The sequence below is a fragment of the Dendropsophus ebraccatus genome, chromosome 11, assembly GCF_027789765.1.
Source record: "Dendropsophus ebraccatus isolate aDenEbr1 chromosome 11, aDenEbr1.pat, whole genome shotgun sequence".
Classification (NCBI taxonomy): domain Eukaryota; kingdom Metazoa; phylum Chordata; class Amphibia; order Anura; family Hylidae; genus Dendropsophus; species Dendropsophus ebraccatus.
Genome location: NC_091464.1, coordinates 55,444,784 through 55,472,563, shown reverse-complemented (window position 1 = coordinate 55,472,563; position 27,780 = coordinate 55,444,784). Strand labels below are relative to the sequence as shown.

The window sequence follows — 27,780 nt, the reverse complement described above, 5'->3', positions numbered from 1 at the left end:
ACTGTTGATATTTAACCCTTAGGGGACACAGCCAGTTTTCATTTTTGCGTTTTCGTTTTTCCCTCCTCGTGTATATAAGGCCATAGCGCCTGCATTTTTCCACCTAGAGACCCAAATGAGCCCTTATTTTTTGCGCAACTAATTGTACTTTGCTATGGCAGATGTAATTTTTGCCTAAAATGTGCCGGGAAACCAGAAAAAAAATTATATGTGTGGTGAAATTGAAAAAAAAAAATGTTTTTTTTTTATTTGGGGGGGGGTTGTTTTTACTATGTTCGCCCTGGGGTAAAACTGACTCGTTATATATGTTCCTTAAGTTGTTACGATTACAACGATATGTAACATGTATAACTTTTATTTGATTTGATGGCTTGTAAAAAATTAAAACCTTTTAAAGAAAATATATGTTCTTTAAAATCACTCCATTCCCAGGCTTATAGCGCTTTTATCCTTTGGTCTATGGGTCTGTGTCAGGTGTCATTTTTTGCGCCATGATGTGATCTTTCTATCGGTACCTTGATTGCGCATATATGACTTTTTGATCGCTTTTTATTACAATTATTCTGGATTTGATGCGACCAAAAATGCGCAATTTTGCACTTTGGGATTTTTTTTTGCGCTGACGCCGTTTACCATGTGAGATCAGGAATGTGATTAATTAATAGTTCGGGTGATTACACACGCGGCGATAGCAAACATGTTTGTTTATTAATTAATTTATTTATTTTTATTTATAAAATGGGGAAAGGGGGGTGATTCAGACTTTTATTAGGGGAGGGGGTTTTGTGTTATTAAAAATACATTTTTCTTTTACTTTACACATATACTAGAAGCCCCCCTGGGGGACTTCTAGTATATGCACTCTGATCTCTCATAGAGATCCATGCAGTATAGTTATACTGCATGAATCCATGAGATCGGTGTTCTATTACTTTTGGCTGCTGCAGCCAAAAGCAATAGAATGCCGAGCCGGGATCAGCGCCATTACGGAGCAGACCCCGGCCCGGGATGGATGCGGGGATCGCCCCCCCGCAATCGCGCCGCAGGGGGGCGATCCCCCCACTAGACCACCAGGTATGGAGATTATCAAGTATTTAGAAGCAGCTGTCAACTTTGACAGCTGCTTCTAAGTACTTAATTAGCGGGCACGGCGATCGGACCGTGCCCGCTAATAGCCGCGATCCCGGGCTACACGCGGCACCCGGGATCGCGGCAGTTCAGAGGGGGGTCGCCGCGCGACCCCCCTCTGAACTCCCATAGCGGCACGAGGACGTTCAATAACGTCCTGGTGCAGCTATGGGTTAATGTTTTCAAAAAAATTACCCTGAAATGACAGTTACGCTTTAAGACTTAACTTCCGTCTCTCGACTGCAGATGCGTATTCAACCTAGTCAGGGAGAGTTCTTCGAGCAGGGAGAGAACCCAAAAGTCCTTTTCAGGGCTAATATCCAGCAAAAAAGTCATCTCTGGAGTCTGCATCCAAAGCACTTCTCAGTGCTAAGAAATCGATTATATAACAGCAGCAGCAGCAGCAGCACTGTTGGTGTATTCATTCTAGTACCCTGTATGTACAAGTGACTTATAGTGTCCCTGATTTAGCCCACTAAGGGCACGTTAACCTTATACCTATTGTGCCAGTAGCCCAGTAAAAGGCAAGTGATACCTATTGTGCCAGTTGCCCAGTAAAAGGCAAGTGATACCTATTGTGCCAGTTGCCCGGTAAAAGGAAAGTGATACCTTGTCATGAATGTGCCTGGGATGAACTCCGTGCGCCCCTCAGCTCATGCTGCACGGCTGAGATGGCGCTGATATTCAGTGTTTTGTATGTCTTGTGCAGTAACCTGAACCCTGTCTGAACACTGGCCTATTTCTATCATGATGTTCAGCCCCACCCGTCTGCTGTGTGCTCTGGCTATTAAGGAGTTACACTGCTGCCAGTTCTGATCCGCAGGTGATTTTGTTTGGAACCAGGAGCCTTGCCTTTCCTCCCTGTTGTCTCAGAGGAGGAACCTATGCAGCTGGGAGTATTGAACATCAGGACAAGACGAGAATTTCAGAGACATAATGGCCTGTGCTTTTACTGCGGGAACGGTGGTCACTACATCAGTCATTGCCCTATACGTCCCCAGCGATCAGAACATCATCAGCGTCCAGATGACTACCAGGAAGGTCATCTGGGCGCACAGGTAACCACTGGTGAAATGGGCATACATTGTTCCTCTGATAAAAATGCCATACCTGTGCCTGATGCTAATGTTAATTGTGGGGATGATAACTCAGTCTGTAACTCCTCTGTCTGTAACCCCGAGTCCTCCGCTGACGAGTGGGAGACTGATAGCGATATTAATAGTGACATTCAAACCTGTGTGGTAAGAGGTAATTTTCCGCCTACTTCTGATTTATATAGTGAGGGTCCGGTGGCCCCTTATAAAAGGGGGGGTACTGTCATGAATGTGCCTGGGATCGTGCTGCACGGCTGAGATGGCGCTGATATTCAGTGTTTTGTATGTCTTGTGCAGTGACCTGAACCCTGTCTGAACACTGGCCTATTTCTATCATGATGTTCAGCCCCACCCGTCTGCTGTGTGCTCTGGCTATTAAGGAGTTACACTGCTGCCAGTTCTGATCCGCAGGTGATTTTGTTTGGAACCAGGAGCCTTGTCCAATAGGGGGCTGGAGCCAATGGCGGATTATAATGTAGGCGGTTTGGGCGGCCGCCCGGGGCCCGAGGCTCCGGGGGGGCCCATGCCTTGCCGCCCACATTATAATGCCGCCCGGGAGGCCCCCTCGCCACTGCACTCTTGTGACCGCAAGCATTGTTTCGCTTGCGGTCACAAGAGTCTCCGGCTGCCTCCGTCTGATGCGCGGCTGCCGGGGGTGTCCGGTCCTCTGCCCGGCAGCGCGCGCGTCACACAGCTCCTAGTGCCGCCTGGGGCCCTGTCTTCCGGTACTGGGAGCGCACGTACCGGAAGTCAGGGCCCAGGCGGCACTAGGAGCTGTGTGACGCGCGCGCTGCCGGGCAGAGGACCGGACACCCCCGGCAGCCGCGCATCAGACGGAGGCAGCCGGAGAGAGGATCGACGGGGGAACGCAGGGTAGGTGAGTTATATTTTGTTATTTTTGTGTTATTTACTCACTGGGGGGCATCTATAAAGGGGGGGAAAGGGGGACCAGCTATAAGGGGGGGGGGAAAGGGCGGCAGCTATAAAGGGGGGGAAAGGGGGGCCAGCTATAAAGGGGGGGGAAAGGGGGGGCCAGCTATAAAGGGGGGGAAAGGGGGGCCAGCTATAAAGGGGGGGAAAGGGGGGGCAGCTATAAAGGGGGGGAAAGAGGGGGACCATCTATAAGGGAGGGGGTAGAGGGGACTATCTATAAAGAGAGGGGGGCCATCTTTAAAGGGAGGGGGGAGAGGGGGACCATCTATAAGGGAGGGGGGAGAGGAGGACCATCTATAAAGGGAGGGGGGAGAGGGGGACCATCTATAAAGGGAGGGGGGAGAGGGGGACCATCTATAAAGGGAGGGGGGAGAGGGGGACCATCTATAAAGGGGGGAAAGGAGGACCAGCTATAAGGGGGGGAAAGAGGGGGACCATCTATAAGGGAGGGGGGAGAGGGGGACCATCTATAAAGGGAGGGGGGAGAGGGGGACCATCTATAAGGGAGAGGGGAGAGGGGGACCATCTATAAGGGAGAGGGGAGAGGGGGACCATCTATAAGGGAGGGGGGAGAGGGGGACCATCTATAAAGGGGGAAAGAGGGGGACCATCTATAAGGGGGGAAAGGAGGACCAGTTATAAGGGGGGAGAGGGAAGAGGGGGACCAGCTATAAGGGGGGAGAGGGAAGAGGGGGACCATCTATAGAGGGGGACCATCTATAAGGGGGGAAAGGAGGACCAGTTATAAGGGGGGAGAGGGAAGAGGGGGACCAGCTATAAGGGGGGAGAGGGAAGAGGGGGACCATCTATAAAGGGGGAAAGAGGGGGACCATCTATAGAGTGGAAAGAGGGGGACCAGCTATAAGGGGGGAAAGGAGGACCAGCTATAAGGGGGGAGAGGGAAGAGGGGGACCAGCTATAAGGGGGGAGAGGGAAGAGGGGGACCAGCTATAAGGGGGGAAAGGAGGACCAGCTATAAGGGGGGAAAGAGGGGGACCATCTATAGAGGGGGACCATCTATAAGGGGGGAAAGAGGGGGACCATCTATAAGGGGGAAAGAGGGGGACCATCTATAAGGGGGAAAGAGGGGGACCATCTATAAGGGGGGAAAGAGGGGGGGGCATCTATAAGGGGGAAAGAGGGGGACCATGTATAGAGGGGGAAAGAGGGGGACCAGCTATAAGGGGGAAAGAGGGGGACCATGTATAGAGGGGGAAAGAGGGGGACCATCTATAAAGGGGGACTATCTCCTATAGGATTAGCACCATCCTCTCCTGACATCCTCTGTGCTGCTGGGACCTCCCCTATAGATCAACACCCTCCTCTCCTGACATCCTTTGTGCTGCTTGGTCCTCTCCTATAAGATCAGCACCCTCCTCTCCTGACATCCTCTGTGCTGCTGTGACCTTAGGGGGGGGCAACATCAGGGGACCAGGTGAGGTGGCGATATGTTTATTGGGGGCAGTGGGGTGGGCAATGCTTACTGGGGGTAGCAGCAAGGGACCAAACATTATGTTTATTGGGGCCAGCAGGGAGGGGAGGCAGGCAGTGTTTATGGGGGACAGTGGGGGGGGGGGGGGGGGGACGCAGTGGCAGATTATAATGTGGGTGAATTGACTGGGGGGGGGGGGCCCAGGTTGGGTGGACAGCCCGGGGCCCAGAGTACATTTAATCCGCCACTGGCTGGAGCTGTCTCCTGGTTCCCTATGAGTATTTGGCTGAGGCTCATTCTAGTGCCGAATATTGAGCTTGACTCTGCCTGCTTGTGTTCTGATTTATTCTATCTACTCTGACCCCCTTTGCCTGTATTTCTGACTTCCTGCTAGCTGCCTGCCCCTGACCATATTGCCTGTATATTGACCGTGCTATTGGATTGTGATTTTGTACTTTTGCTGCCCGATTGTTGTGACCCGGACTGTCTACTATTCTTTATTGTGTTTTGTCTGTCTGTCTTGTCTTTGTGTCCCACCAAGTCAGTACAGGGACCGCCGCCAAGTCGCCCGCCGCCATCTTAGGGCGGATTGCGGCAAGCAGGTAGGGGCAGTGGGCGGGGTTCAGCGTCAGGGCTCACTGTCTTGTATTGTCTTGCTGTCCAGTTCCTGACATACCTATTGTGCCAGTAGCCCAGTAAAAGGCACGTTAAACATATTGTTCCAGTAGCCCACAAAAAGGCACGTCATACATACTGTTCCAGTAACGTTCCTACAGCATGGTGCGTGATACGCGTGAATCTCATGATGCTCTAGAGACGCACATTGGAATCATGTATGTAACGCTGCGCAAGAAATATGAACGAAATGTGTGAACATTGCCATAAAGCATTTGCAAATATTTTTCCTTTGCAACTGCGGAGAGTGGCATTATACTGCGATTTTGGGGTGTTAGGTGCACCCAGACATGCTCCCCCTAATATCCCAGTGTCATTCCGGAGATGTTGGAATCGTTTAGGGAGGTTTCATGGGGGACTTGGTGACCTCGAATTTTGATTTCCAAGTGCCGAGAATTTTTTTCCCATAGACTATAATGGGATTGAATATTCGTTCGAATAGTCGAATCTTGGTGCCTGTTTGATTCGAATTCTCGAAAGTCGAATATTTAATTACTCGCTCATCTCTTTATACCATCTAATGCCCAGGTTTAGTAGCCTCTTTTCCGCCATGAAGCGGTGCATGTCTCCTCTAGCTATATAATCCATGGCATTTAAGAAATATTTAGGCGTCTTCTAAGATGCATGTGGCTAGATGAGGACTCCCAATGGCTAGTGCCATGATCTCTAGTTCTACAAATATGTCAGCTTTCAGGGTTTTTTTATTGCCACAATTTTGACTGCCAAAAGCTCTTTAGTGTCACAATCTTGTGCCAGGACAACCTGAAGAAGACGCAAGACAGATGAGACCAGACATAGTGATTAATGATAGGAATGCATCTAATCACAATGATTACTCAGACATGAAATTGTAGCTCTGACTTTCTAGCCAGTTATTAACCTTTCCTGGAACATTAATGATCCCTGAGCATTATGAATCAGGGGCACATGTAGAATTTTCTGAAGGGGGGGTGGGGGGGTGTTAAAAAAAGAAATAACTCTGCCATAGTCTATGTTTACATGACTTTTTTTTTCTGTGTCTGTCTGTAGTTTGATACTTAAAACAATGGCCACTGTTTTGAGTATCAAAAAATGTCCGTGGTTTAGCATGTTTCAATGGCGGCCACTGGAACATTTTCTAGTTCAGCTGGACTGATTGCCCTTTGGATGTGTCTTAAATTTAAAAGTCCACTATATTTAGTAAAGACGGTGAAAAAATAAAAAAAAATGTGTGTGAACAACTAAAAAATAACGACCAATGTTTGCAAAAGGCATCCATAAATTATTGTCATGATCATTATTTTGATGCCCACAATAACAACGTCCATTATTTAGTACAGTGCAGTTACATCCAGTGACTCACTGCTGACATCTTCTCTGGTCATTTTCCTTTTGGCGCACCCATCTGGTCCAGATTGTCCTACTGCAATTGGCAGCAATTCTGCACCTGATTTTATCCTAATGCTTCTGATGTTTACATGTTTGTGTGTCTTATACAGAGAAGGAGTAAGCAATCCACATCATTTGTAACTGTTAGCTGATGCAGAAATATTGGCACTTGTTTTTGCCTGTAAAAAGTAAACCCGTGGCCCAAGGTTACTAAAGGCCAGGCTGGTGGTTTACCAGATGGTGGCAACTCTGGTTATATTATTATTATTTAGTGCTCCATAGTGCTGCTCGTACTTCTGCATTTCACTCTGAGTGAAACCATACATAATGCTATGTAACTAACATCCCAGCCACCTTGCGCACCTGACCAGGGAAGCCATGCATATATGGTAGGTAGCAACTTGTTTCTTGTTTAATCTGGGAAGATAATATTAATGAATAAGTAGAGAAAATGTAGATTTACAGCTTACATAGTCATCAATTCTGAGGCTTTTCTAGGAAAGTACAGTATATACTATCGTATATATTACAGTCGCAAATGGATAGAGTTAAAGAAGATTAGAAAGGTTACACTATATCATTAATGGCTGATGCATTTGACTGTATTACTAATCCATGGTGAATGGATCCCTAATATTGCACTCATAGAAATCTTCAAGTATCTTATTCCATTGACGTTCATGCCGAGATTTTTTTTCTTGTTAATTCACTTGGTTTCATTCAATGATGTATTAGATATTCTTCCCTAGAGGCGTTTCTTCTCGGGGAGCATAAGTTGTCTTATTCTGGTGGCACAAAGAGTTTGATTTGTAAAGGAACAGAATCCAGGTTAAGGTCTCTATCTAGGATGTAGACAAGGTACATGGAAATGATCACGTACGTTGTAGGGTGTGGGCAGGCTGGGGGCAAACCTCAATATGCCAAGGTTTGGAAATATTATTTGAAAGTATGCTATAACCCTATGGACTTGTAGTTGCTCTTTATATCACATAAAGGGATGAATCATTTATTTTGGGTAACATATCTCCTTTCCCATGTAGATTAAATGGTCGGTCCAGTTAGATACAATTTATGTTAAATTATTCCCTCCTCCTGGAGACAAACAATTCACTCCATACACGTCATTACCTTTTCTGTCTTCTTCCCTCAGTTCTGAGCCTGCTGCTTTCTGCTGATGACATAGAAATTTGTATCTGAGCTGTTCTGTCTGTCTCTACTCTCAACTCGCCTTCCTTTTGAGACAGCTCATATAAACAACATCCCTGGCTGTTTCTACCCTGTTTTTTTCGTTCTGTAAAGCGGGGGGGGGGGGGGGGGGGGGGGGGGGGATTTGTAATTTACTTTAATTTATAAATCTCAAGTCTCCAGTCTCCCAGTACTTATCAGCTGCTGTATGTCCTGCAGGAAGTGGTGTATTTTTTCCAGTCTGACACTGTGCTCTCTGTCCATGACATGAACTTTCCAGAGCAGTAGCAGACCTCTCCTGCTCTCCAGACTGGAAATAATACAACTCCCTGCAAGACATAAAGCAGCTGGATATTTTTTTGAAACAGAAATAAATTACACATTTCTGGCACTTTCTGGCACCAGTTTATTTGAAAGAATTTTTTTTTCCGCTGGAGTACCCCTTTAATGTATTTGTCACATCTGGTAGGCTTATAGAACAGGAGAATAGGTAATTTTACATAAAATATTGATGGATGACCATGTTTATCTTCTAAAGAGAGGAATGTTATTTTTTGCCATTAAGCAACTTTTTTTTTTTTTTTTGCAGTATTCCAAAGAAAAATTCTTTTTGGCAGACAGGTGACGGAAAGTGAAACTTATACCGATTTCTTATTTACTTATACTTATTTGGAACAGTTCTTTTATGGCAGAATGCACTGAACATATTGACAAGAAAATGTTACAAAATGACAATAAAATAATAGCAAAGTATAAATGAACTTGTACTGTACCTACTTTTCTATAGCACCTATCTGCAAAGTAAACCGAGCCATCCGTGCTCTGTGGTACAAAAAAAAAAAGGATATTTCTCTTTCAGTTACACAAATGTAATACATAAGGCAGACATATCTATTGTTCCGTTCTGTTATGTGAAGCTTAAAGCTAACAGCGGAGCTATAAGAGAATGACTAACAATAGGACATTTTGTTATTGCACTGGGACATCTATTGAGATGAATATCATATCTACTAGGCATCCTTGGGACATATTAGGAGCACAATATTAAGACTACAAATTAAAAGAGGGTTATTGTTAACATTATCATAAAGGGGCAAAGATGTCTCAGAATTATGCTAGTAAATATTTCCTTATTTAACTGTAGAAAATTGTCATATAATAATAAAAAAGTACAAGGAGGAGCAACAAGATCTTTTGGGCAATAAATCCAAAATACAATTTGTGGCACTTTTGCAGAGAGGTGGGATCAAGTTCTGAAATCCCATAAACAAATACATTTACAATAAAATAGCATATAGGCTCCTCCGGAGCTTACTCTTTATAACTGGTGTATGAAGACAAAGCTTGATATATGGCAAATAGGGCACAAATTGAGAGCCGGGAGCCAGCAGTTCATTTTGTATGAATCTTACTCGTAGCCCAAGTTTAGACTTTTTACTTTACCAAACCAGAATAGGGCAGTAAAATGAATGTACCAAAACTTGTCCACATGCTTGTTATGGAGGTCATGCCTCACTGCCGTACCTAAAACAAGTAACATAAGGTAATTTTTGGTGCATTGGTGCATCCGGGTTAATGCATGGAATGAATATCAGCCACAGAGGTTGAAGGGGGGGGGGGCTGCACCTTGGGGTTGGAGATATTATTAGGTCTTGTAGTCCCCCCCATTTCCGGGGCCAACTCCCTAATACTGTTGTCTGAGGTGATCACAGGGACGCCCTTGGTGTTGGTGAGGTGCAATAGAAATCAGTCAACTGGGAGACTAGGCATTATATTTCAGCAGTGATTTTACTGGAACATCAGGTACAATGGGTAAAAGTATCTCTCTTTAATACAACACATATGCAATATAGCAGCAGCATAGGTGAATATTCAGAAATATAGGGCAATAGGCCTAAATATCACAATAGATAGAAACATAGCTTATAAAGAGGATGGACATTTGCTCAATGGGAAAGTCTTAAAGTCATTCAGAGGACACTTGCAAAGAGCACTTGTAATACAGAGTACACCCTTAACTTTTAAGAGTCACTTGACACAGCGTCCATAAAAAAGTTTGCCTATAAACACCTGTAAACAAAAGAGTCTGGTGACTGCTGTAGTGGTGATGAGATAATGTAAGACTTCTGGCACATAGCAAGTAGTGTCCATTACAGTTTCGTCATCAAATAGTCACCTAACATCATCCCTTAGGAAAGACGGCAGTAGCAATCAGAGAAATATTATGTTTTTAACACACTAAAAACAATTAAAACTAAACCCCTCATAACAATAGACATTTTTTTGCCGCATACATGGTGTAATGACCAGGCACTTCTATTAAATATTAGATCATGTAGCCAACATGGCACAACATGATTGCTGCATGCTCAAGAAAGCAAGATTTCCTCAGTGCGACTGTTGCATACTCAGGAAAGCTGGACGGCCTTAGTGCAACTGTTGCATGCTCAGGAAAGCTGGACGGCCTCAGTGGGGCTGCTTGACCCTCGGAAAAGCACCCTGATTCTGTGGAGCTTCACCTACCTTAGTTTCTGTGCTTTACATTGACTCCCAGTATGATAGTGATAGATTGTGTTGAACTGTCTCCTCTTCCCAACCGGAATCAATAGCCTTCAAGTGGCTGGGCAATGGTGGAAATAGCCCTGGTGGCATATGCTCTGGGTTAGCACCTTGCTCACAAGCACCTGCACCGCACTGCAAAGCTGTCATCATACTTTCCTATACTCTAGCTTCCAAGGGCCGAAATGCAGGGGCGGAGATGCAACTTTCTTATGGTGTTAAGCAGGCTTCTCTTGTGCCTGTTTTGATGCAGTTTTTTTTCCTACTGGAAAAGTTGTATGTTTTCTACACGGTTTTCACTGCTAAAGAGCCCTAATAGTCCCACTAGTTTAGTTACAGTTAGGTGCAGACGCCAAACTTCTGCAAACCTGCTAAATTGAACTTTTAAAAAGTTCGCTCATCTCTAAGTATGACCTATGATCTCATGTTTATATTGTCTTTAAAAGTTCATCCCTTTAACAATATACAGTGCATAAAGTTTCATTTTTTTTTTTTTTTTTACATAATTTTGTACAACTAACACATATCTGTTATATCCTCTGTTATATTATTAGTTATATGGAGTCATATACTGCAGAAGAGACAATATGTATTGTTATATTACTATTACTATTATATAAGCTGTTATGTATAATTACAAAGGTCTATAGCACAAGGTTTATTTCACATACCTATAAGAAAAAAACAAATAGCCAGGGCGCCCACCATGGAGTCCAATCACATGTTCAGACTAGATAGAGGACTCCACTTAAATTATGAGCAAATGGCATCTAGACCTCTGCACCAAACACTGGTGTATATATCACCTGCACAACACAAAAGAACTTTTACTTCAATATTTCAGCGCTGACATGTGTGCTCTCAAGTGCCCGCTTCCTCTCTCTGCCTTCCATCGCTTCTCAGAAAATAGATTTCAGGAGACGTTGAAGGAGATAACAGATGTATATAATGCATCTTCCTTTGTAATTCTTTTGCTGTTACTTTGAAAATAGTTTTGGCAAACAAGTATGCTATTATATATCAAAGCACAAAATTCCTACTCCCAAAAGAAACATTGTATTAATAAATGTGACACATTCGCCTTGTTTTAGTTGTAAAACTAGAATTTTTTAATCACCCCCAGTACAGCTGCCTGTATATAAGCTTGAGATGTCATCATGTTAATGTTGGTACAGGCAGAAGAAAGTGACTTATAATACCAGTCAGATATATCTGTACAAGGATATACTGCAGGCTAGGTACTGTGTGTGCCTACCACACTGAAGGACTTAAAATGTACCTGTCACTAAGACTAACTTTTGACGTGTCATCAGGCATGTACAAAGTTATTGATCAGAGCAGGTCTCACTGCTGAGACCCGCTCTGATCAGAACATATAGCCTGGAAAAGATTGCAGTAGCGCGATGCAATTCCCGGTGGGCCCGGCAGTACATCAATATTCCCCATAGAAGTCTATAAGAAATTATTGATGGAATGCAGAGGTGGCCGGCCTGGAAGATCTGTGTCGGTTGACTTCCAATTTAAAGGGGTATTCTGGTATCCTAAAATTCTATTTAAATCATCCAAATATATGTAACTTTCAAATATAGTGTTATCATAAATTAGAAGTTGTGTAGTTCTTTAAAGTATAATGTGGTACTGTCTCGGCAGCTTCCATAGCTCCTCACTCTTTGTATCATCCTCAGCTACTTTATAAGGACATTTAATGATGAATGAGATGTGTTTATACAGTGCTGAACAATGCCTCAGGCAGAGAAGCAGACAGTGAATGAATTCAGCAAGTGCTGCAGATTTACTGTACTGAAATATTATGGAACTACTTCAGGTGGAGAACTGGCAGAAGTTTTGTGGTAAGGGAGTAGGCAGGGGGTCAGGGCTGTCATGAATAGCTTGGGTAAGGAATGCATTCTAAAAAAATTGTAGTTGCTCAACCAGTGAGTGGACAGGGTATGGGGCATGGATATTTAGTGATTTTAGACTAGGGCAAACAGGTAAACAATGCTATGTGTCTTCTGCAGCATATGCGTTTAATGACAACCTGCTATTGGTCCCTATCTGAAAATGAAAACTGGCTTTGAAGAATTCATTACGTCAATAAGAACATTATATAGTTGCTATTGTCTTGTCTTGATCTCTACCCACAACTTATATTGCATCACCCCACAGTCTGAAAACTGAGTGGTTCATAGTATGTACATATTAGCTAATCCTTAAATAGAAACGAGCTTTGACTATGTAGGTAGCTTATGGAACCAATACAAGCAAGATGATTGCAGCACTCCAAGTGCTGCATCATTTTTGTTTTTTCTATTATGGAACAAACTTCCATGATTTCTAGGCCACCCTAGGGGTGCCTCTATTTTCTCCAGGCTGTGGGAATTGAATGCAGAGAGTTCGGATTCACGTGAATCTGAACTTACTGTAAGTTGTTATTAACCTTATTACAGGCATCTATTTCGGACATTAAGTTGTCTGTTCTTTGGACTTTTCACATAGCATTAAGTGATGGATGTCAGTCTAGATGTTATTGATTTGTAGAAGTCAGGGTTTATTTAATATTAGTAATGACCTCTTGTGAAATTATCTAAGGACCCCTAGCTTTGGGTTCAACTTTCCATCAGTTAATGCAATACTGTTTCAGACGTATGGTATCTTAAATGTAATTTTAGTATGTGTCTGGTGTCTCTGCCATGGGACTGGAGGTCATATTTTCTATTTTATGTGAATTATAGTCCTAAATATCCGATATACAGATGGTATTTGAAGGTCAATTTCCATGTTCTTCAAGGTATATTGGGACAAATAATGGCCTTTCAGTTTGGTAACTTTTTTTTTATTTATTTTTTTACATTTTCACAAAGTTAAAAAAAAATTACAATGGCACACCATTTTTACAGAATACTAAATGTCCTGGATTCAACTTGAAAATACAAGATGTGCTACTATAGAAGACATTGTACACTGTGGTTGGAGGTGTTATGGAGTATTCACTTTGCACTGTGAGGGGTGAATGCCCTTTAATCACAGAGAGATTTATCTGACAGATTTTTAAAGCCAAATACAGAAATGGATTTGAAAAGAGGAGAAATTTCAGTCATTCCTTTATTACCTGTTCCCTCTTTATAGTCCATTCCTGGCTTTGGCTTCTAAGATCTGTTAGATAAATCTCTCTGTGTAAACGCACCATTACATAGGCAAATAATAAGCTTAATGATTATTCATACAAACATGTTCAATATGATCAGCCCATGTGAGCCAACAGTCAGTTGAAGAATGAGAAAACACTTGTTTGTCAGTTAAATTATCATTATAGGATTATCACCTTGTGTATATGGAGGATGTGTGGCGAACAATGAAGTTAAAGGGCTGCACAAAAGATCCACCAGTTTGGGCGTCCTTGTCTGTGTTTGATTGAGCCGTGTTCAGGTTCAATAAATGATTTTTGCCCATTGAGATTGGTGCTTGTTATCGTGTCTCTGTAGGCCCATGTAAAACAGCTTTTATGAAGGTACTGTGGGGCCTTTATATAAGAATATGTTATGGGCTTAAAACTTTCTTCTGAGTCTCCTCACAGCTGCCAAGTTACTCAGACTCAAAGAGGATTATGTCAAGAGACCAGGTTTACAAATCTTTGGCGAAAAATTTGCAAACCAAACATTAACAAACTGCACTGTTTTGGTGCAATACTTACCTGCCTGCACTCCCCCAGTGTTCTCCTCTATATGTCTTGTGTGTTCAGCCACCTCCAGCCTGCTTAGCCAATTTCTGACTAAGATTGGACAGCTCTGTAGCCAGTGATTGGTTGAGTGCTGTCACTCTCCAGACAATCACTGGCCGCGGTGCTGTCCCATCTCAGTCAGTCACTGATTGATTAAGCTGGTTGTCACTCTTATCTCTGTAGTGACAGCCTGCTCAGCCAATCAGTTATTTTTCACCTTTTTAAAAAAAAAAAAAAAAAAACAACAAATCCTGTGAAAAATTAGCTTTGTCAACAAAGTAAAGTTTGGGGAGGGAGGGTAAAATGTATCTGATTGTTATCCACCACAATTATACACAACACACAATCTAAGTAAACTAATACCACACTGAGTTATACTGTCCACGTCTTTTATTGATAGCATTAGGTAAACACGCAAGTTGCAGAGAAAAAAATGTAAGTAAATTATGTATTAATGATGTCTCCAAGAGCTAACTGGCAAAAGATGTTTCAGTTGAGGAGATGAGAATGGAAGTATGGGTTTCACAAGTGTTCTGCCAATTACTAGTGAGTAAGAACACCCAAAAGTAGAGCACAGTGGCCAAGACAGGACAATGAACTCATAGGTATTTCAAAAGATTTTAGAAGAGAATGTAAGAACAGCAGTCTTAAAGGAGAAATCTGGCGATTTGAAAAATTTCACAGCCAGCAGGGGAGAACATAATAAACAATTATTACTTACCTCTCCCCTGCCTGCGAAGTGCAAGTTCACAGGCTTTGGGATCCCCGCTGAAAGGCATTGTCCCGCAAGTTCTGATGATGTCAAGACTCAGGGAAAATGCCTGTACTGGCTGATGGATGGCACACTCTGCCAATCACTGACTGCTGCGGAGTCCTGGCTCAGTCACCAGTAGCGGATTATAATAGGTCCGTTTTGGGCGGTAGCCTCCTGGGGGGCCCATGGCCACCCAAACTGACTTATACTTTCAGTAGTGTATAGTCTCCTGGCTACAACTCTGCCATGATTTGCAAACAATCACTGCTTTTTTACTTCGATTTTGCACAAATCAGGGCATTATGACATTATCTGTCCTGTACTATGAACACCTCGCTAGTGCCGCCAAAGTTACAGTGGGATGGGGGGCCCAGGATTGGTGAACAGCCCAGGGCCTATGCTAAGGTTAATCCACCCCTGTCAGTCACTGACTGGTTTAGCGAGCGGTCCATCAACTGGGCCGTCACATTGGCTAAGCAGAAGATCCCGGAGCCTGGCAGGGGTCCCTAAGTGGCAATCCAGCACTGCAACAGCACAGGGAGAGGTGAGTTGTGATTGTTTGTTTAATTCCCCCCTGCTCCTGCCGGATGGAAAATTCTTCAAATCACTTTTCCTTTAAAGGGGAACTGACAACAGGTTAGACAAATCTAATCTGTTCATAGGGGCTATGTGCCCGGGACGTGTGCTACAGTGCCCGGTAGGTTAAAGAGCTAGGTATGTGTCTAACCTTCCTCCTTGGTGCTGGTCCTGCGCTGTTAGTCGGGTAAACTCAGCCAATTAAGGGCATACTTTCCTCTTAAATGTCATTGAAGCAGTCTGCCTATGAGGCAGGAGCACATGCGCCGGCGACAGAGGGGGTGAGTAGGAGCAAGAAACAGTAAGGCGCCCTGCAGGGCCAAAGGGAAGATGGTGCCAGTCCCCGGCACGTGGGCTATGGCGTTTGCTATAGCAGGAGTGCAGAAGGAGGCGGTGCAGTGGTGCCCCAGAGCACGGGACACCACCACAGCAATGTAGCAGGACAGGTAAGTATACCATACTAGTGTGCCTATTGCAGCCCCTGCAAAAGAATAGTTTTTAAAACCAACTGGTCAGGATATCCTTAGCTTCACAGAGTATGGTTGCGGCATCTGGCATGTTCTTTGTTTAGGATATACTCAAATCATGAACTCTTGTGACTCTTAAAGACTAGAACTAGGAAACACTGCTCCAGAAGAAAAACAGAGGCAATGATAACAAACAAGTACTCTAAGCTCTACCACAGCTTTAAAAAATTCAGTGGCCCAGGGGAATAAGCAATAGAGGAATTTGATCTCTTCATTGCCATTACATTTTATGAAAGGAAGGAGGGGACAAAAGAAAAGTTAAAGTTTTATGATAGAATCTACTATTTCTTGTATACGCTCAGTTTTTATGACAATAATGGAATAGTCCCTTCAAGGAAAGAAAAAAAAAAAACCCTACCAAACAGCTAAAAGCTAAAGTTTGTATGACTTTGTTACTTTGCTGCCAGTAAAGCGTTCTACACTGTGTGGGAAAAAAGTTATTGCTATGACATTGAAACTTTTTATGTCTTAAAGAGACTCTTAAAAAGCACAATAAAGAACATGAATGTAGATGTGCAAGAAAGTTTTAAAATTTGTATGCTCCTTGTGTCTATTCCTCTCTGGACCAGGTGTCTCTGCAAGGATGAATATAACTTCAGAGTCTCCTTGGTGGGTATAAACACGGAGTGAGCGTGATTATTTGCATTCATGGGTGTGTGCTTTTCTATTGTTTGCAATGTTGGAGTATGTATACTATTTAAAATTAAATACAATCTTTAAAATTTTATTGCAAAACGACATTTGTGTTCTTTATTGTGCCATTTAAGACTTGTGATTGAAACGATCCAGTATGGGACACACATACCCTGTGGCTTTGTAGTAGAATAAACTAGTGACAGCGAAGCTCAACATGGTGATGTATCATTTACATTGTTCTGTGCAGCTGATTCAAAGATATCCGCACCACACACTTGTCCTTTCCATTACCTAAGTGTGCTCAGTAGTTCTCCATATTCATGAGCACCAGCTACCTCTGCCATCAGCCAGTTGGCAGTGCCTGGAGGTACAGATCCAAGCCTACAGTCCTACATATCAGGAGAATGGCTAAACAGAATGATGTAAGTAATACATTGTTCTGTTCAGCATTTGTCACTACCGTGTTTCCCCCAAAGTAAGATACCTTCCTAAAATAAGACACCCCAACTACCCTACCAATTAGCCTAAAGTAAGGTATCCCCCTGAAAATAAGGCACCCCTACTCTAAACTAGGTTTCCCCCTGAAAGTAAGGTGCCCCCTGAAAGTAAGGCCGCCTGTTGCCACCCAGGACTCACCTTATCCCCTCCCCATGGACCTTCACAGCCGGTGCCGCAGGCAGCCTGGTCCATGAGCCCCCGCATCCTCCGCACATCCTGCTTCACACCACCTTACGTCCCACCGGATGTCCCGCCACACGCGGAGCGCATGCTGCCGCACACCACCTTGCGTCCCACCGCCCATACCACTGCTGATGCCCTCGTGAATTCCGGGAGGAAAATAAGACATACCCCGAAAATAAGACATAGTGCCTGTTTTTGAGAAAAAATTCATATAAGGCACTGCCTTATTTTAGGTGAAACACAGTAGATTGTGCTGCCTTCATTTGAGGCAGCATTAACATATTGAGAGATTCCCTTTATCTACTGGGAAAACATACATTGCAGCTTGTAAGGGGCCCAGCAGCCCACGTCCTTGTCCCACCTCTGATAACTTTCAGTTCAAGTCACCGGACCTGCGGTAAGCTCAGGACTTGCATGTGTAATTTGGAAGCAAAGATACACATGTAACACATTTGTGTGAAACATTAACATGCTCTTACTTACCTGGAGCTATGTTTAGATTAGGTTGATCAATAAAGTGTGCACTCTTGTAAATAATATGACGCGTGGTGGGGACAAGCTACTTAATTGGCTTTGCCAATGTATTAGTTGCTTAAGGCAACTATGAGGTTTTAAATTCCAATTTCATCCTAAACCAACATAAATGGCGGTCATTATACCTCTATCTTTTTGGAATATTTTAAAGCCAAACAATGGTATTTCGTATGGAAAGTGGTAACTTTTAAAAAACAGGTTCCTGAAATGTCTATTAGATATGTAGTCTTTAGTAAATATCAATGAAAGTAACAAAAAAAAAGGAAAGTAAAACAGGCTTGACATTTATGGTTTCCGTATCTTGTTTAAAGGTCACCTTGCTAAGCAATCATTAAAGGGTAGGGAAGGGTTAATTTAGCCAATACCTAAAGTGTTATTAATGATTACAGGTTATGCTGATAAGACCCGCCGAGCTCCGTACACTGTGTGCCAAGCAATTTCAACCTCTTGCTAACTCATTTTTTTAATAATCATTTTGAGCATTTAATAGATTATAGCATCACATTGCTCATTGCAATTCCCCTCATTGATAAATTGTGTTAGAAATATATTGGCTGGTGTTGTAACGGTGAATGGTTTTTAGTAGACAGAGCCTGTTTGTCTGTAATTTCTTTCTAATGAGAAAATATATCTAGGTAGTAAAGGATTATAGGATAAGATATATATCCAGTTAATTAAAATTAACAAGGTCTAATTTTAGCGTTGAGTTATTTAGGTTCCCGCACATGAAACAAAGAAGGGAAAAAAATGAGAGTAGGAATATTTTCACAACTACGGTTTCCCGTGGAACATCGGTTGCCATAACAACTTCAAGTGATCCTATATTTTACTTAAAATTTCATTTCATAACAATAATTGTTATAATTATCTGTTTCAGTGCTTTTAGCACACATTGCTCTCGCTCCCATTGTTTCGGATCTCCGGTTGCTGTAACAACAAGGTTGTCCCTGTTTTCTGACAAAGATAAACTTTACCCTTTGGAAAAAACAAATATAGGTCCATTTTCCTGGTAGTCAGGGAGCATTTCAAACCAATATGTTCATGTGACTGAGGCTACAATCATGTATCAGAATTGCATAAAGGACACTGGGGATCTAAACATATATCTTAGCTTAACTAGAGGGTAACAGAATGCTCATGGGCCTCGGTCAAAATCATCCCCTGCCCATCGGTAACTTTTAGTTAAATAGCTGAACCTTTAGGGTATCTTCACTCACACCGTATCAGAGCGGATTTTCTGCAGCGGATCCGCAGCTGATTTGATCTAAATAACTGAACACCGCATCAAATCTGCACCATCAAATCTGTTGTGGATCTGCTGCAGATCCGGTGTGTGTGAAGGCACCCTTAAAGTGATAAATCAAATTATTTTTTTTTGCTTATACACTACAGTATAGGCTATTATTAGACAATAATGTAGTGGTTCTAGCATATGCTGTAAGGAGTGGTCGCTCAGACAGACAAGATGGAGGACACGGACAGTGGACCCTATGCTAAATCCAGCGCACTGTCCCTGCCTACTTTCCACAATCTGCCCTAAGCGGCAGCGAGCAACTGGGTGACAGCCCCTGCACTGGCTAGGTAGAACAAAAGACAAGGCAAACAAAAACAATAAAGAAGAGTTAACAGTCCAGTTAACAACAATCAGCAGCGCAGTACAGATCACGATCCAAAAGCAAGGTCAATAAAGAGGCAATATGGTCAGGGCTAGCAGCAAACAAACAGGGATGGTCAGAAATACGAGGCAAAAGGTCAGTGCACGCAGCAAGTGGTTGGGGCTGAAAATCCAGATAGAAACAGGCCAATGTCCTAACAGGGTTTAGGATACTGCACAAAACATACAAAAACCCTGAATATCAGCATTTTCTCGGCCGCATGGAGTTCAGCACAGGAACATTCATGAAAGTACATGCCCCCCTTTATGAGAATACATTAACTGGGTTACCTAGTTGGCCAGTTTAACCATGAGGTCTGACACCCCCTCCACCTGGGTAGCAAGATTCTCCACAGTAGCCATGGGACCAGAGGGGGCAGTAGATCTTTTGAGCCAGTTTATCTGTAAGGACTGGTTGCTCATAGAGACAAGATGGCGACCACGGATAGTGGACCCTACGCTAAATCCCGCCTACTATCCCTGCCTATTTTCCACAATAAAGTTTACACAATATATTTTTTTATTAAACAATGGCCTTTGTTTTTTCAGAGTGGCCGATCGCACACTGTATACACTCCAGCTGGGATCGCAAGCGGCCGCACAGAAAACCGCCATGTCCATTTTGGAGGACCGCTATTCAATGAACAGTCATCACACGAAATAGACTGTGCACATAATGTAAAGTTTGGCTCCCTAATGTACATTGTGTGCTATGTCAAATCGAAGTGCGAGCCCACCCGAATGTACCCACATTCCAATTACATTAAACCCTTAAGGTCAAAGCCAATTTTCGTTTTTGCACTTTTGCTTTTTCCTTTTTATGCTTAAAAGGCCATAGCGCTTGCAAAAAATAAGGGCTCATGGGGGTCTCTAGGTGAGAATGCAACACCAATTGTACTTGGTACATTATATTTTTCCATAAAATATGCTGTGAAACCGGAAAAAAATCATTTGCGCTGTCAAACTGAAAAAAAAAAGGAATGTGTTTTGATTTCAGGGAGTTTCGCTTTTATTCTGTTCACCCTATGGTAAAACTGACATGTTATCTATGTTCCTCCCATCAGTACGATTACAATGATATGTAACTTGTGTAACTTTTATATTATTTGACAGCTTTTAAAAAATTAAAACCTTTAAAAAAAAAAACTAAATGTGTTTCAAATCGCTCTATTCCCATCCTTATAAAGCTTTTATTTTTTTGGTCTGTGGGGCTGGTGGTGTCATTTTTTGCACCATGATCTGTACTTTCAATCGGTACCTTGTTATGCGACTTTTTGATCACTTTTTATTATATTTTTTCTGGATTTGATGCGACCACAAATGTGCAATTTTGCACTTTGGAATTTTTTTGCGCTTATGCCGTTTACCATCAGGAATAAAATCATTTAATAGTTCTGGCAATTACGCATGCGCCAATACCAAATACGTTTGTTTATTTTTTTATTTAGATTTATAAAATGTGAAAAGGGGGGTGATTTGGACTTTTATTAGGGGAGGGGGATTTTCATTATTAAAAACACTTTTAACTTTTTTTTGTACATTAACTAGAAGTCCCCCTGGGGGACTTCTATATACACAGCATTGATCTCTCATAGAGATCAATGCTGTGTATATACACAGCAATGATCCATTAGATCGGTGATACATTGCTTTGGCCTGCTGCAGAGCAATGTATTGCCGAGCCGAAATCAGCGTCATTGCGACGCTGAGGCCCGACCTGGCCAGAACGGATTTTCCCTCCGGGATTGCATCGTGGGGGGGAGATCCGACCCACTAGACACCAGGGAATACAGCTACAGTACAAAGCATTTTAATGCAGCTGTCAGGTTTGACAGCTGCATTGAAATGCTTAATTAGCCGACGCGGCAACGGGACCCGCTCCGGCTAATAGAGGCGCTCCACGGCTGCAGATAGCAGCCAGGAGCGGTGCCGTTCAGAGCAGGGTCCCAGCAGGACCCCTCTCGGAACTCCCCTCGCGCCACCGTGACGTACGAGGTACGTCATGGGACGCTAAGGGGTTAAAGTGATGTTCACCTGCTCGATATTGCAGTATCGAACATCTCAGACAGTGGCCGTTCTGTGACAGCCGCTGTTTTGCCATGTGTGAACATGGCCTTAATGTGTCTTCTTATTCAAAGTGTTTTTTATTTAGTTTTTCTCAAAATTGCACTATAAAAGACAATTTTTTATCATTATTTGCACTGTTGCATTAACAAAAAAAAAAATCACAATTTTTCTACCTTTTTTAGAAAAGTCATGGCACAGACAGAAAAAACCCTCAGGGGAGGTTTATTACTACTGTGTATTGTTTTGCTTCAGAGCTGGTATAGATTTTTGCCATTTTTGCTAGCAGGCATAAATCATGATAAGTCATGTCTCCTCCCCACCATGTCACACCCCCTGCCTGCCCATCAGGTGAGCAGGGCGTACATTTGGGAAAAGGCACAGATTATTTTGCAAACTGCATGGTTTGAGAAAAAAATCTGTGCCTTTTCCCTGGCGTACACCAAGCACATTATTAATACATTTACCAGACTCAGAACACTAAAAAACAATTGTTTACCCTTGAAATAGCTGTCAATTCATATCTATTTTTAAATGTCCTTATTCTCTTCTCTATCAGGACTATATTCCCAGTGCACAATCTCTATATAGAATCAAATGTCTAAAATAACATCTCTATGAACGAAATTAAAATGTAAGTAAATACTTAACCCCACAGCAGAGTACAAGAACACTACAATATCAGAAATTCAGCGATACAGAATAGCATGTCTACTATTAAATAAATTGCGGTGTTTTCTGTTAGCTTGCAACGTATAAATAAAGCAACATTTTGACAAGATAATTAATACAATGATTTATCACACACATAAATCTTAGTATGACAGACCATGTAGCTTATCTCTGCCCATTGCTGTTTACAGGTAGAATGGAGGCTTTTAAAATCTTGTACATCTATATTTGTGCTAATGGATTTGTTGTGACAGACTCAGAACCTGAACTGGCTTTATCCCCCGTGTGCCTCAGCTATCTCACAAGGGACATTTTGTACATTCCACTCTCTTTTAAGACTTTTACTACCTGCTTTATGATTAAAAGAAGGCTTCATTTCCAAATCTGTCTATCTGTCTGTCTATCTATCTATCTATCTATCTATCTATCTATCTATCTATCTATCTATCTATCTATTCAGTAACAGAAATACACTCCAAAATAATGGCAATTAAAGGGGTAAAAAAATCATACATACAAAAACCAAACCACCCCTGTCCTTGGGTTGTGTGTGGTATTACAGTTCAGCTTTCAATGGAAATGAGATGCAAAACCACACCCAAACTGTGAATAAGAGTGGTGCTATTTCTTTAAATTAGCATGTAGTGCCCCAGCACAAGGTGCTGCACTAAGTTTCTTATGCCCCTGTGTAAAGTTTTCTCTCAGGTACACAGAGCTGGAGATGGTCTAAGTGTATTCTAAGTTTTCCCCACTAGTTGTCACTACGGTGTTTTGTTATAACTTATTCTGTGCACAGCTAAGGAAAGTACTGGGTTAAATGTCTATTGCCATGCATTATTCTTTTGTCCAGTTGTAGGTGAAGACTGTTTTCCCTCCTATACTACCACTCCTCTCTTACACACACAGCCCCTCACCAATCACAGGGAAGCTTAGTAAGCCCCCATGGAAGGGAAGGGAGAGCAAGACAAAGACACAGTTCCTGCTACAGTCAAGCCAGGGCCTGGCTCTGGCCAGGGCCCTTTGTCAAGGACCCAGAGACAACTTATTCCTGAAGAAGCAAGCAACCACTAGGATGCAGTGCTTGACCTCCTCAAGAGGAAACAGACGTCCTCTGAGGAACACCTTGCCCACGCCAGGGATACTAACCACACAGTACAGGGCAGTGACCTGGATCCAGTTAGGCACTGACCCCAGTTGAACAAAGCTGCATTTACCCTACGTATTCCACTGTGTAATGCACAACTATCCTGAAAAGATTCAGGAAGTCTGCTCAACCCAGCGCAGGGACCTGGGGCCTCGTACTACCCCCACAGGACGGGTACCATGGCACTGTAGGGCATTAGGCGATTCAGTAAACGTGAATACGAGGATCATCGCCAGAGGAACTCCGGTATTCAACCAAGCAGATGCTCGCATGCCGCAAGTAGCTTATTTATCAAATGTTGTATAAAGGTTCTGGTCCCTAATGGAGCTTTTTTAAAACAAGTGTCAGGATAGGCAAAATAGCATACACAAACAAGGACAGTGAGCCCTGACTAGTCCCGCCCACTGTCCCTGCCTACTTGCCTCAATGGCCCTAAACGGCAGCGGACAACCACAAAGGCATTCCCTAGTCTTGATATGTGGAACACAAAACACTGACAGACAAACAAACACAATAAGTCAGACAAACCAGGTCAGCAACAGTCGGGCGGCGCAGTACAAAAACAATAAGCAGGTGGATAGTCGGGGTAAGCAAAGTCGAGGTAGGCGATAGAGGTCAGAAACAGAGGACAGAAAGAAGGGATAGGGAGCTGAGCAGACGAGTAAACTCTAATACTCAGCAGGGAAAAGAGGAGTCTGCTGCTATTTATCCAGAATCAGAGACTGGGTCCAGCAGCTGATTGCACCAGCTCTGATCCCAGCACTAAGCTCAGCTGAGCAAATCTAGCAGTGCAGTAACCCCTGCACTGCCAGACGTCTGACAGACAAGGCGGGTGTGGCTGTTAATTTCAGACACAGTACAGACAGAGAAAAATTACAGACAGAAACTCAACACTTCCTCGGCCGCCCGGCACAGACCGAGGAGCGCCAAGTCACATTCCTAACAGCAAGGGTGCAGAAACATCACACAACATTTGATGAATAAGTAGCTTGTAACATTATTATTTTGGAGTACTGCCGGGACTAGGGAAGCTGTGAATGTTGTGTATCTGGACTTTTCAAAGGCATTCTATATTATACTACATAAAAGGTCGGGACATAAAATGAGGATGCTGGGACTAGGGGTGAATATATGTAAATAGGTAACTGGCTTAGTGGTAGGAAATAGAGAATGGGTATTAATGAAAAAATCTTCAAGGCTTTTTACACAGGCCGATCATCAGCCAGGAGTGTTGCAAATGATTCATGTTTTATTTGTGCAGCCCTGCCGCTAGATCACTTGTGCCGTGTAAAGGCACCGCAAATGAGCAGTGATCAAGCTGATTGGCGCTTGTTTGCTGCTGCCCATAGGCGATAAATCTGTGTGTAAAGGGATCCTTAGATTGGGTCACAATTATTAGTGTTCGTCTTGAAGATGGCTTACAAGGTAAAATTTTTGCAGATAATACTAGGCTATTTAATGATAATAATAACACTAAAATGGGATACGGGAATAGCCTAGATTCTGGAACAGTGCCTGTGCCATCCTCATTGGGTGTCAGCTGTGACATACAGATCACACCTCGCCTTAATGGCTAAATTTGGAATTAACTCTGATCCCATTTAACCCCATAGAGGCTGTAGTCAATATAATTTAAAGTATTTAATACAGTAAAGAAGTATTGCAATGAATTATATGAAGGATCTGAAGATTGCAAAGTCCCAATGACTTATTTCTAGCCCACATAATATAATTTGCCCCACAAAATTAAAGACCTTCAAATGATAGAAAAATAAACAGACCCCCAATAACCGCTATAACAAAGGAGAAAACACACAGGCCCTAGCCGATCCAAACGTTTCATACATCTCTGCAACATACTATATAAGCATCATCTATCATCCATCTATCGCCTCTCTTTATTATATCTGTTCACATTCATTACTACATCAATTGGACTAATTATTATTATTATTATTACAATTTACAGGATATCTTCACTATTCATCTTTTTCATGTTCGGAAATACACTGCTCTTATGTCATTTGTATCTCAGGGAATTATTTTCATTTTCAGCTGTAAATAAAATGTTTAGTGTTTTTCAATGCTTTTTTGCTATTTTGCATATAAAACTTTTCTGTATTACATGATATGATTATTATTTTCATGGCTATGGCACATAAGGATGAACTTTGGAGTAAGTGGTAATTCATTTATGTGCACGTTTCTCAGTATACATAACAGATACATAAGCTGTGTAGTATTTATTAAAACCCAACTAAATGAATCCCCACATGAACTGGCATTCGCCGTACTCAATACTTGTTCTGTCTTATCTCAATTGTCCTCCACCTATCAGGGTCTGACACGCTCAGTCCTTGTCAAAGCTCAATTTACAAGTAAGCATTTTAATAACATGAAGACACTAATCATTACAATATCCTTTCACCAAACACCATTAATTATCACTTTCCCACGCACTGGGATCTCTAATGTACTTACCTGAGTGTATCTGATATCTTGTCACATCCACCAGAGCTATACAAGCTATGTCATCCATCTGGGAGTCAAGAGACCTCTCGTATTAATTTGCTGAAATGTAGTCCTGTAATTAGAGATAAACTACGTCTACAAAAATATTATGTCCTGAACCATCCATACACTCCCATGGCCAAACTCTTGCTGAACTATCTCGCTGACATTGCAGATATTAACCTTTTACATTTGAAATCTCTGTGTGACATTCAGTGTTTCGGCAGACTTGACACCCTCCCATACACAGTCTGATGGCCTCATTGTTGCACCAGGCAGAAAATCTATTTATATGCAAGAAACTTAAAGGAGTTTTCTAACTATTGAACATTCTGGTATATTACAGATCTGTAGCATTCCAACCAATGGGCCTCCACTTGTCCCTGGGGTCAGATGAAGAGGCCACGGTGTTAGGGAAAGCACAGCAACACCTATTTCTCTGTACATCACCACTCCAGGCTGCGTTCAGCAGCAACAAAACTTTGTTTAAAGTGTCCCTGTCCTTATAACTTTTAAAATCTAAATCAACAGTAGAGGTGATATAAAGCAAGTTTGCCTTATACATTCCTTTTTTTGTTGTTGCTATAATGCTGTAAAACAAAGCTGAACTTACCAGAAATCCAGGTCCTGTCTCCGGTAGGCAGATTTTCTGACTAACCACAGGAATTCTGGCCAGTACAGAGTCACGGCTCAATGTGTCCATCAGTCCCATGACTGCCTTCTCTCTGTGAGCGCTCAGATGGCCTGGGATACAAGAGACTTCCTGTTTTCGGACTCTTTCCTGTTTTTTGAGAAAAAAAAGGTTAGAAAACAGAATTTGAACAGATTTTGAAAGTTATAACCACAGTGACACTTTAAATGTTGATGTGTTACAGTTCTTAGCAAAGTACCTGGTTGGTACAGTAGTGCAGAGGAAGAAAAGAGCCAAAGGGAGATTGGGTACTCCTTGCTGGTGGTCAGACCTATGACATTGTTATCAGTTGTTATCCATTGTCGCTCTTTTTTATGACTTTGAATTATATAGGGAGTATCTTACCTAAAAGGTTTATAACCTATCCACTGGATATGCAATAAATGTTAGATGGGGCAGAGGGGGCTGAACGCCATGCTCAGCTGTTTCTGTCAATGCCATAGACTTTGAATGGGACAGCAGTGTTCCTGCAAAAGATGCTGCATTCTGCACAGTTACTTTCCATTGTAGTGGTCCTGGGGGACCAGTGGTTGAATTACCAACAATTTACATGTATGACCTTCTGTTTGACAGATAATATGCTGTGTATACTCCTGTTAAAGAGGACCTGCCTTTTATTTGATCCACATATGGCTGACATACCGCTTATTCTTCCTTATTTTTTCTTCTTCTTGTAGTTCTCCCCATTCCCCAGCTATTGGTTCCATTAGTTTGTGGCATCTGATATTCTATTCAGAGCATAGAATGTAAGGGTGTCTCTCTTATTTGAAAAAAAAAAACTTTGGTAATGTCTCTTTGACATGTAAAAACACAAACAAGTTCCAACAGCACCAGGGAATACAGTCCAGGCAGGTACAAAGTCTGTTACGTGTGGAATCACGCTGGTAAGCCAGCAATCCATACGCAGGCATGGAACAAACTTGAAGAAGAGGAGAATCCAACAGCAGCCGTAGGTGAAATTAAATTCAATGGGAGAGATCAAACATGGTGTAAAGTGAGACTGGCTCAGTTGCCTCTAGCAACCAATCAGATTCCACCTTTCATTTTCCAAAGAGTCTGTGAGGAATGAAAGGTGGAATCTGATTGGTTGCTAGGGGCAACTGAGCCAGTTTCACTTTACACCATGTTTGATAAATGTCCCCCAATGTTTATTCCCATAATCCGATGCACTTTTGCACCAGATTATGTTAAAAAAAGCATTGGATTTTAATTTCACCTACGACTGCTGTCCTTCATTTCAAAAG

At 42.6% G+C, this 27,780-nt stretch overlaps 1 long non-coding RNA gene across 1 annotated transcript in view; it reads right to left on the bottom strand.

Annotated features, from left to right (window-relative positions):
• The window catches only part of LOC138767897 (uncharacterized), a 44,083-nt gene extending 16,576 nt beyond the window's left edge, over window positions 1-27,507 (bottom strand). Inside the window, exons 1-4 of the long non-coding RNA XR_011358872.1 lie at window positions 27,179-27,507; window positions 26,459-26,626; window positions 25,816-25,918; window positions 8,593-8,637 (exon numbers count right to left, since the gene is read on the bottom strand). This is a non-coding gene — a long non-coding RNA (uncharacterized lncRNA). The remainder of the gene's footprint in view (window positions 1-8,592; window positions 8,638-25,815; window positions 25,919-26,458; window positions 26,627-27,178) is intronic.
• Between the last annotated feature and the right edge of the window lie 273 nt (window positions 27,508-27,780).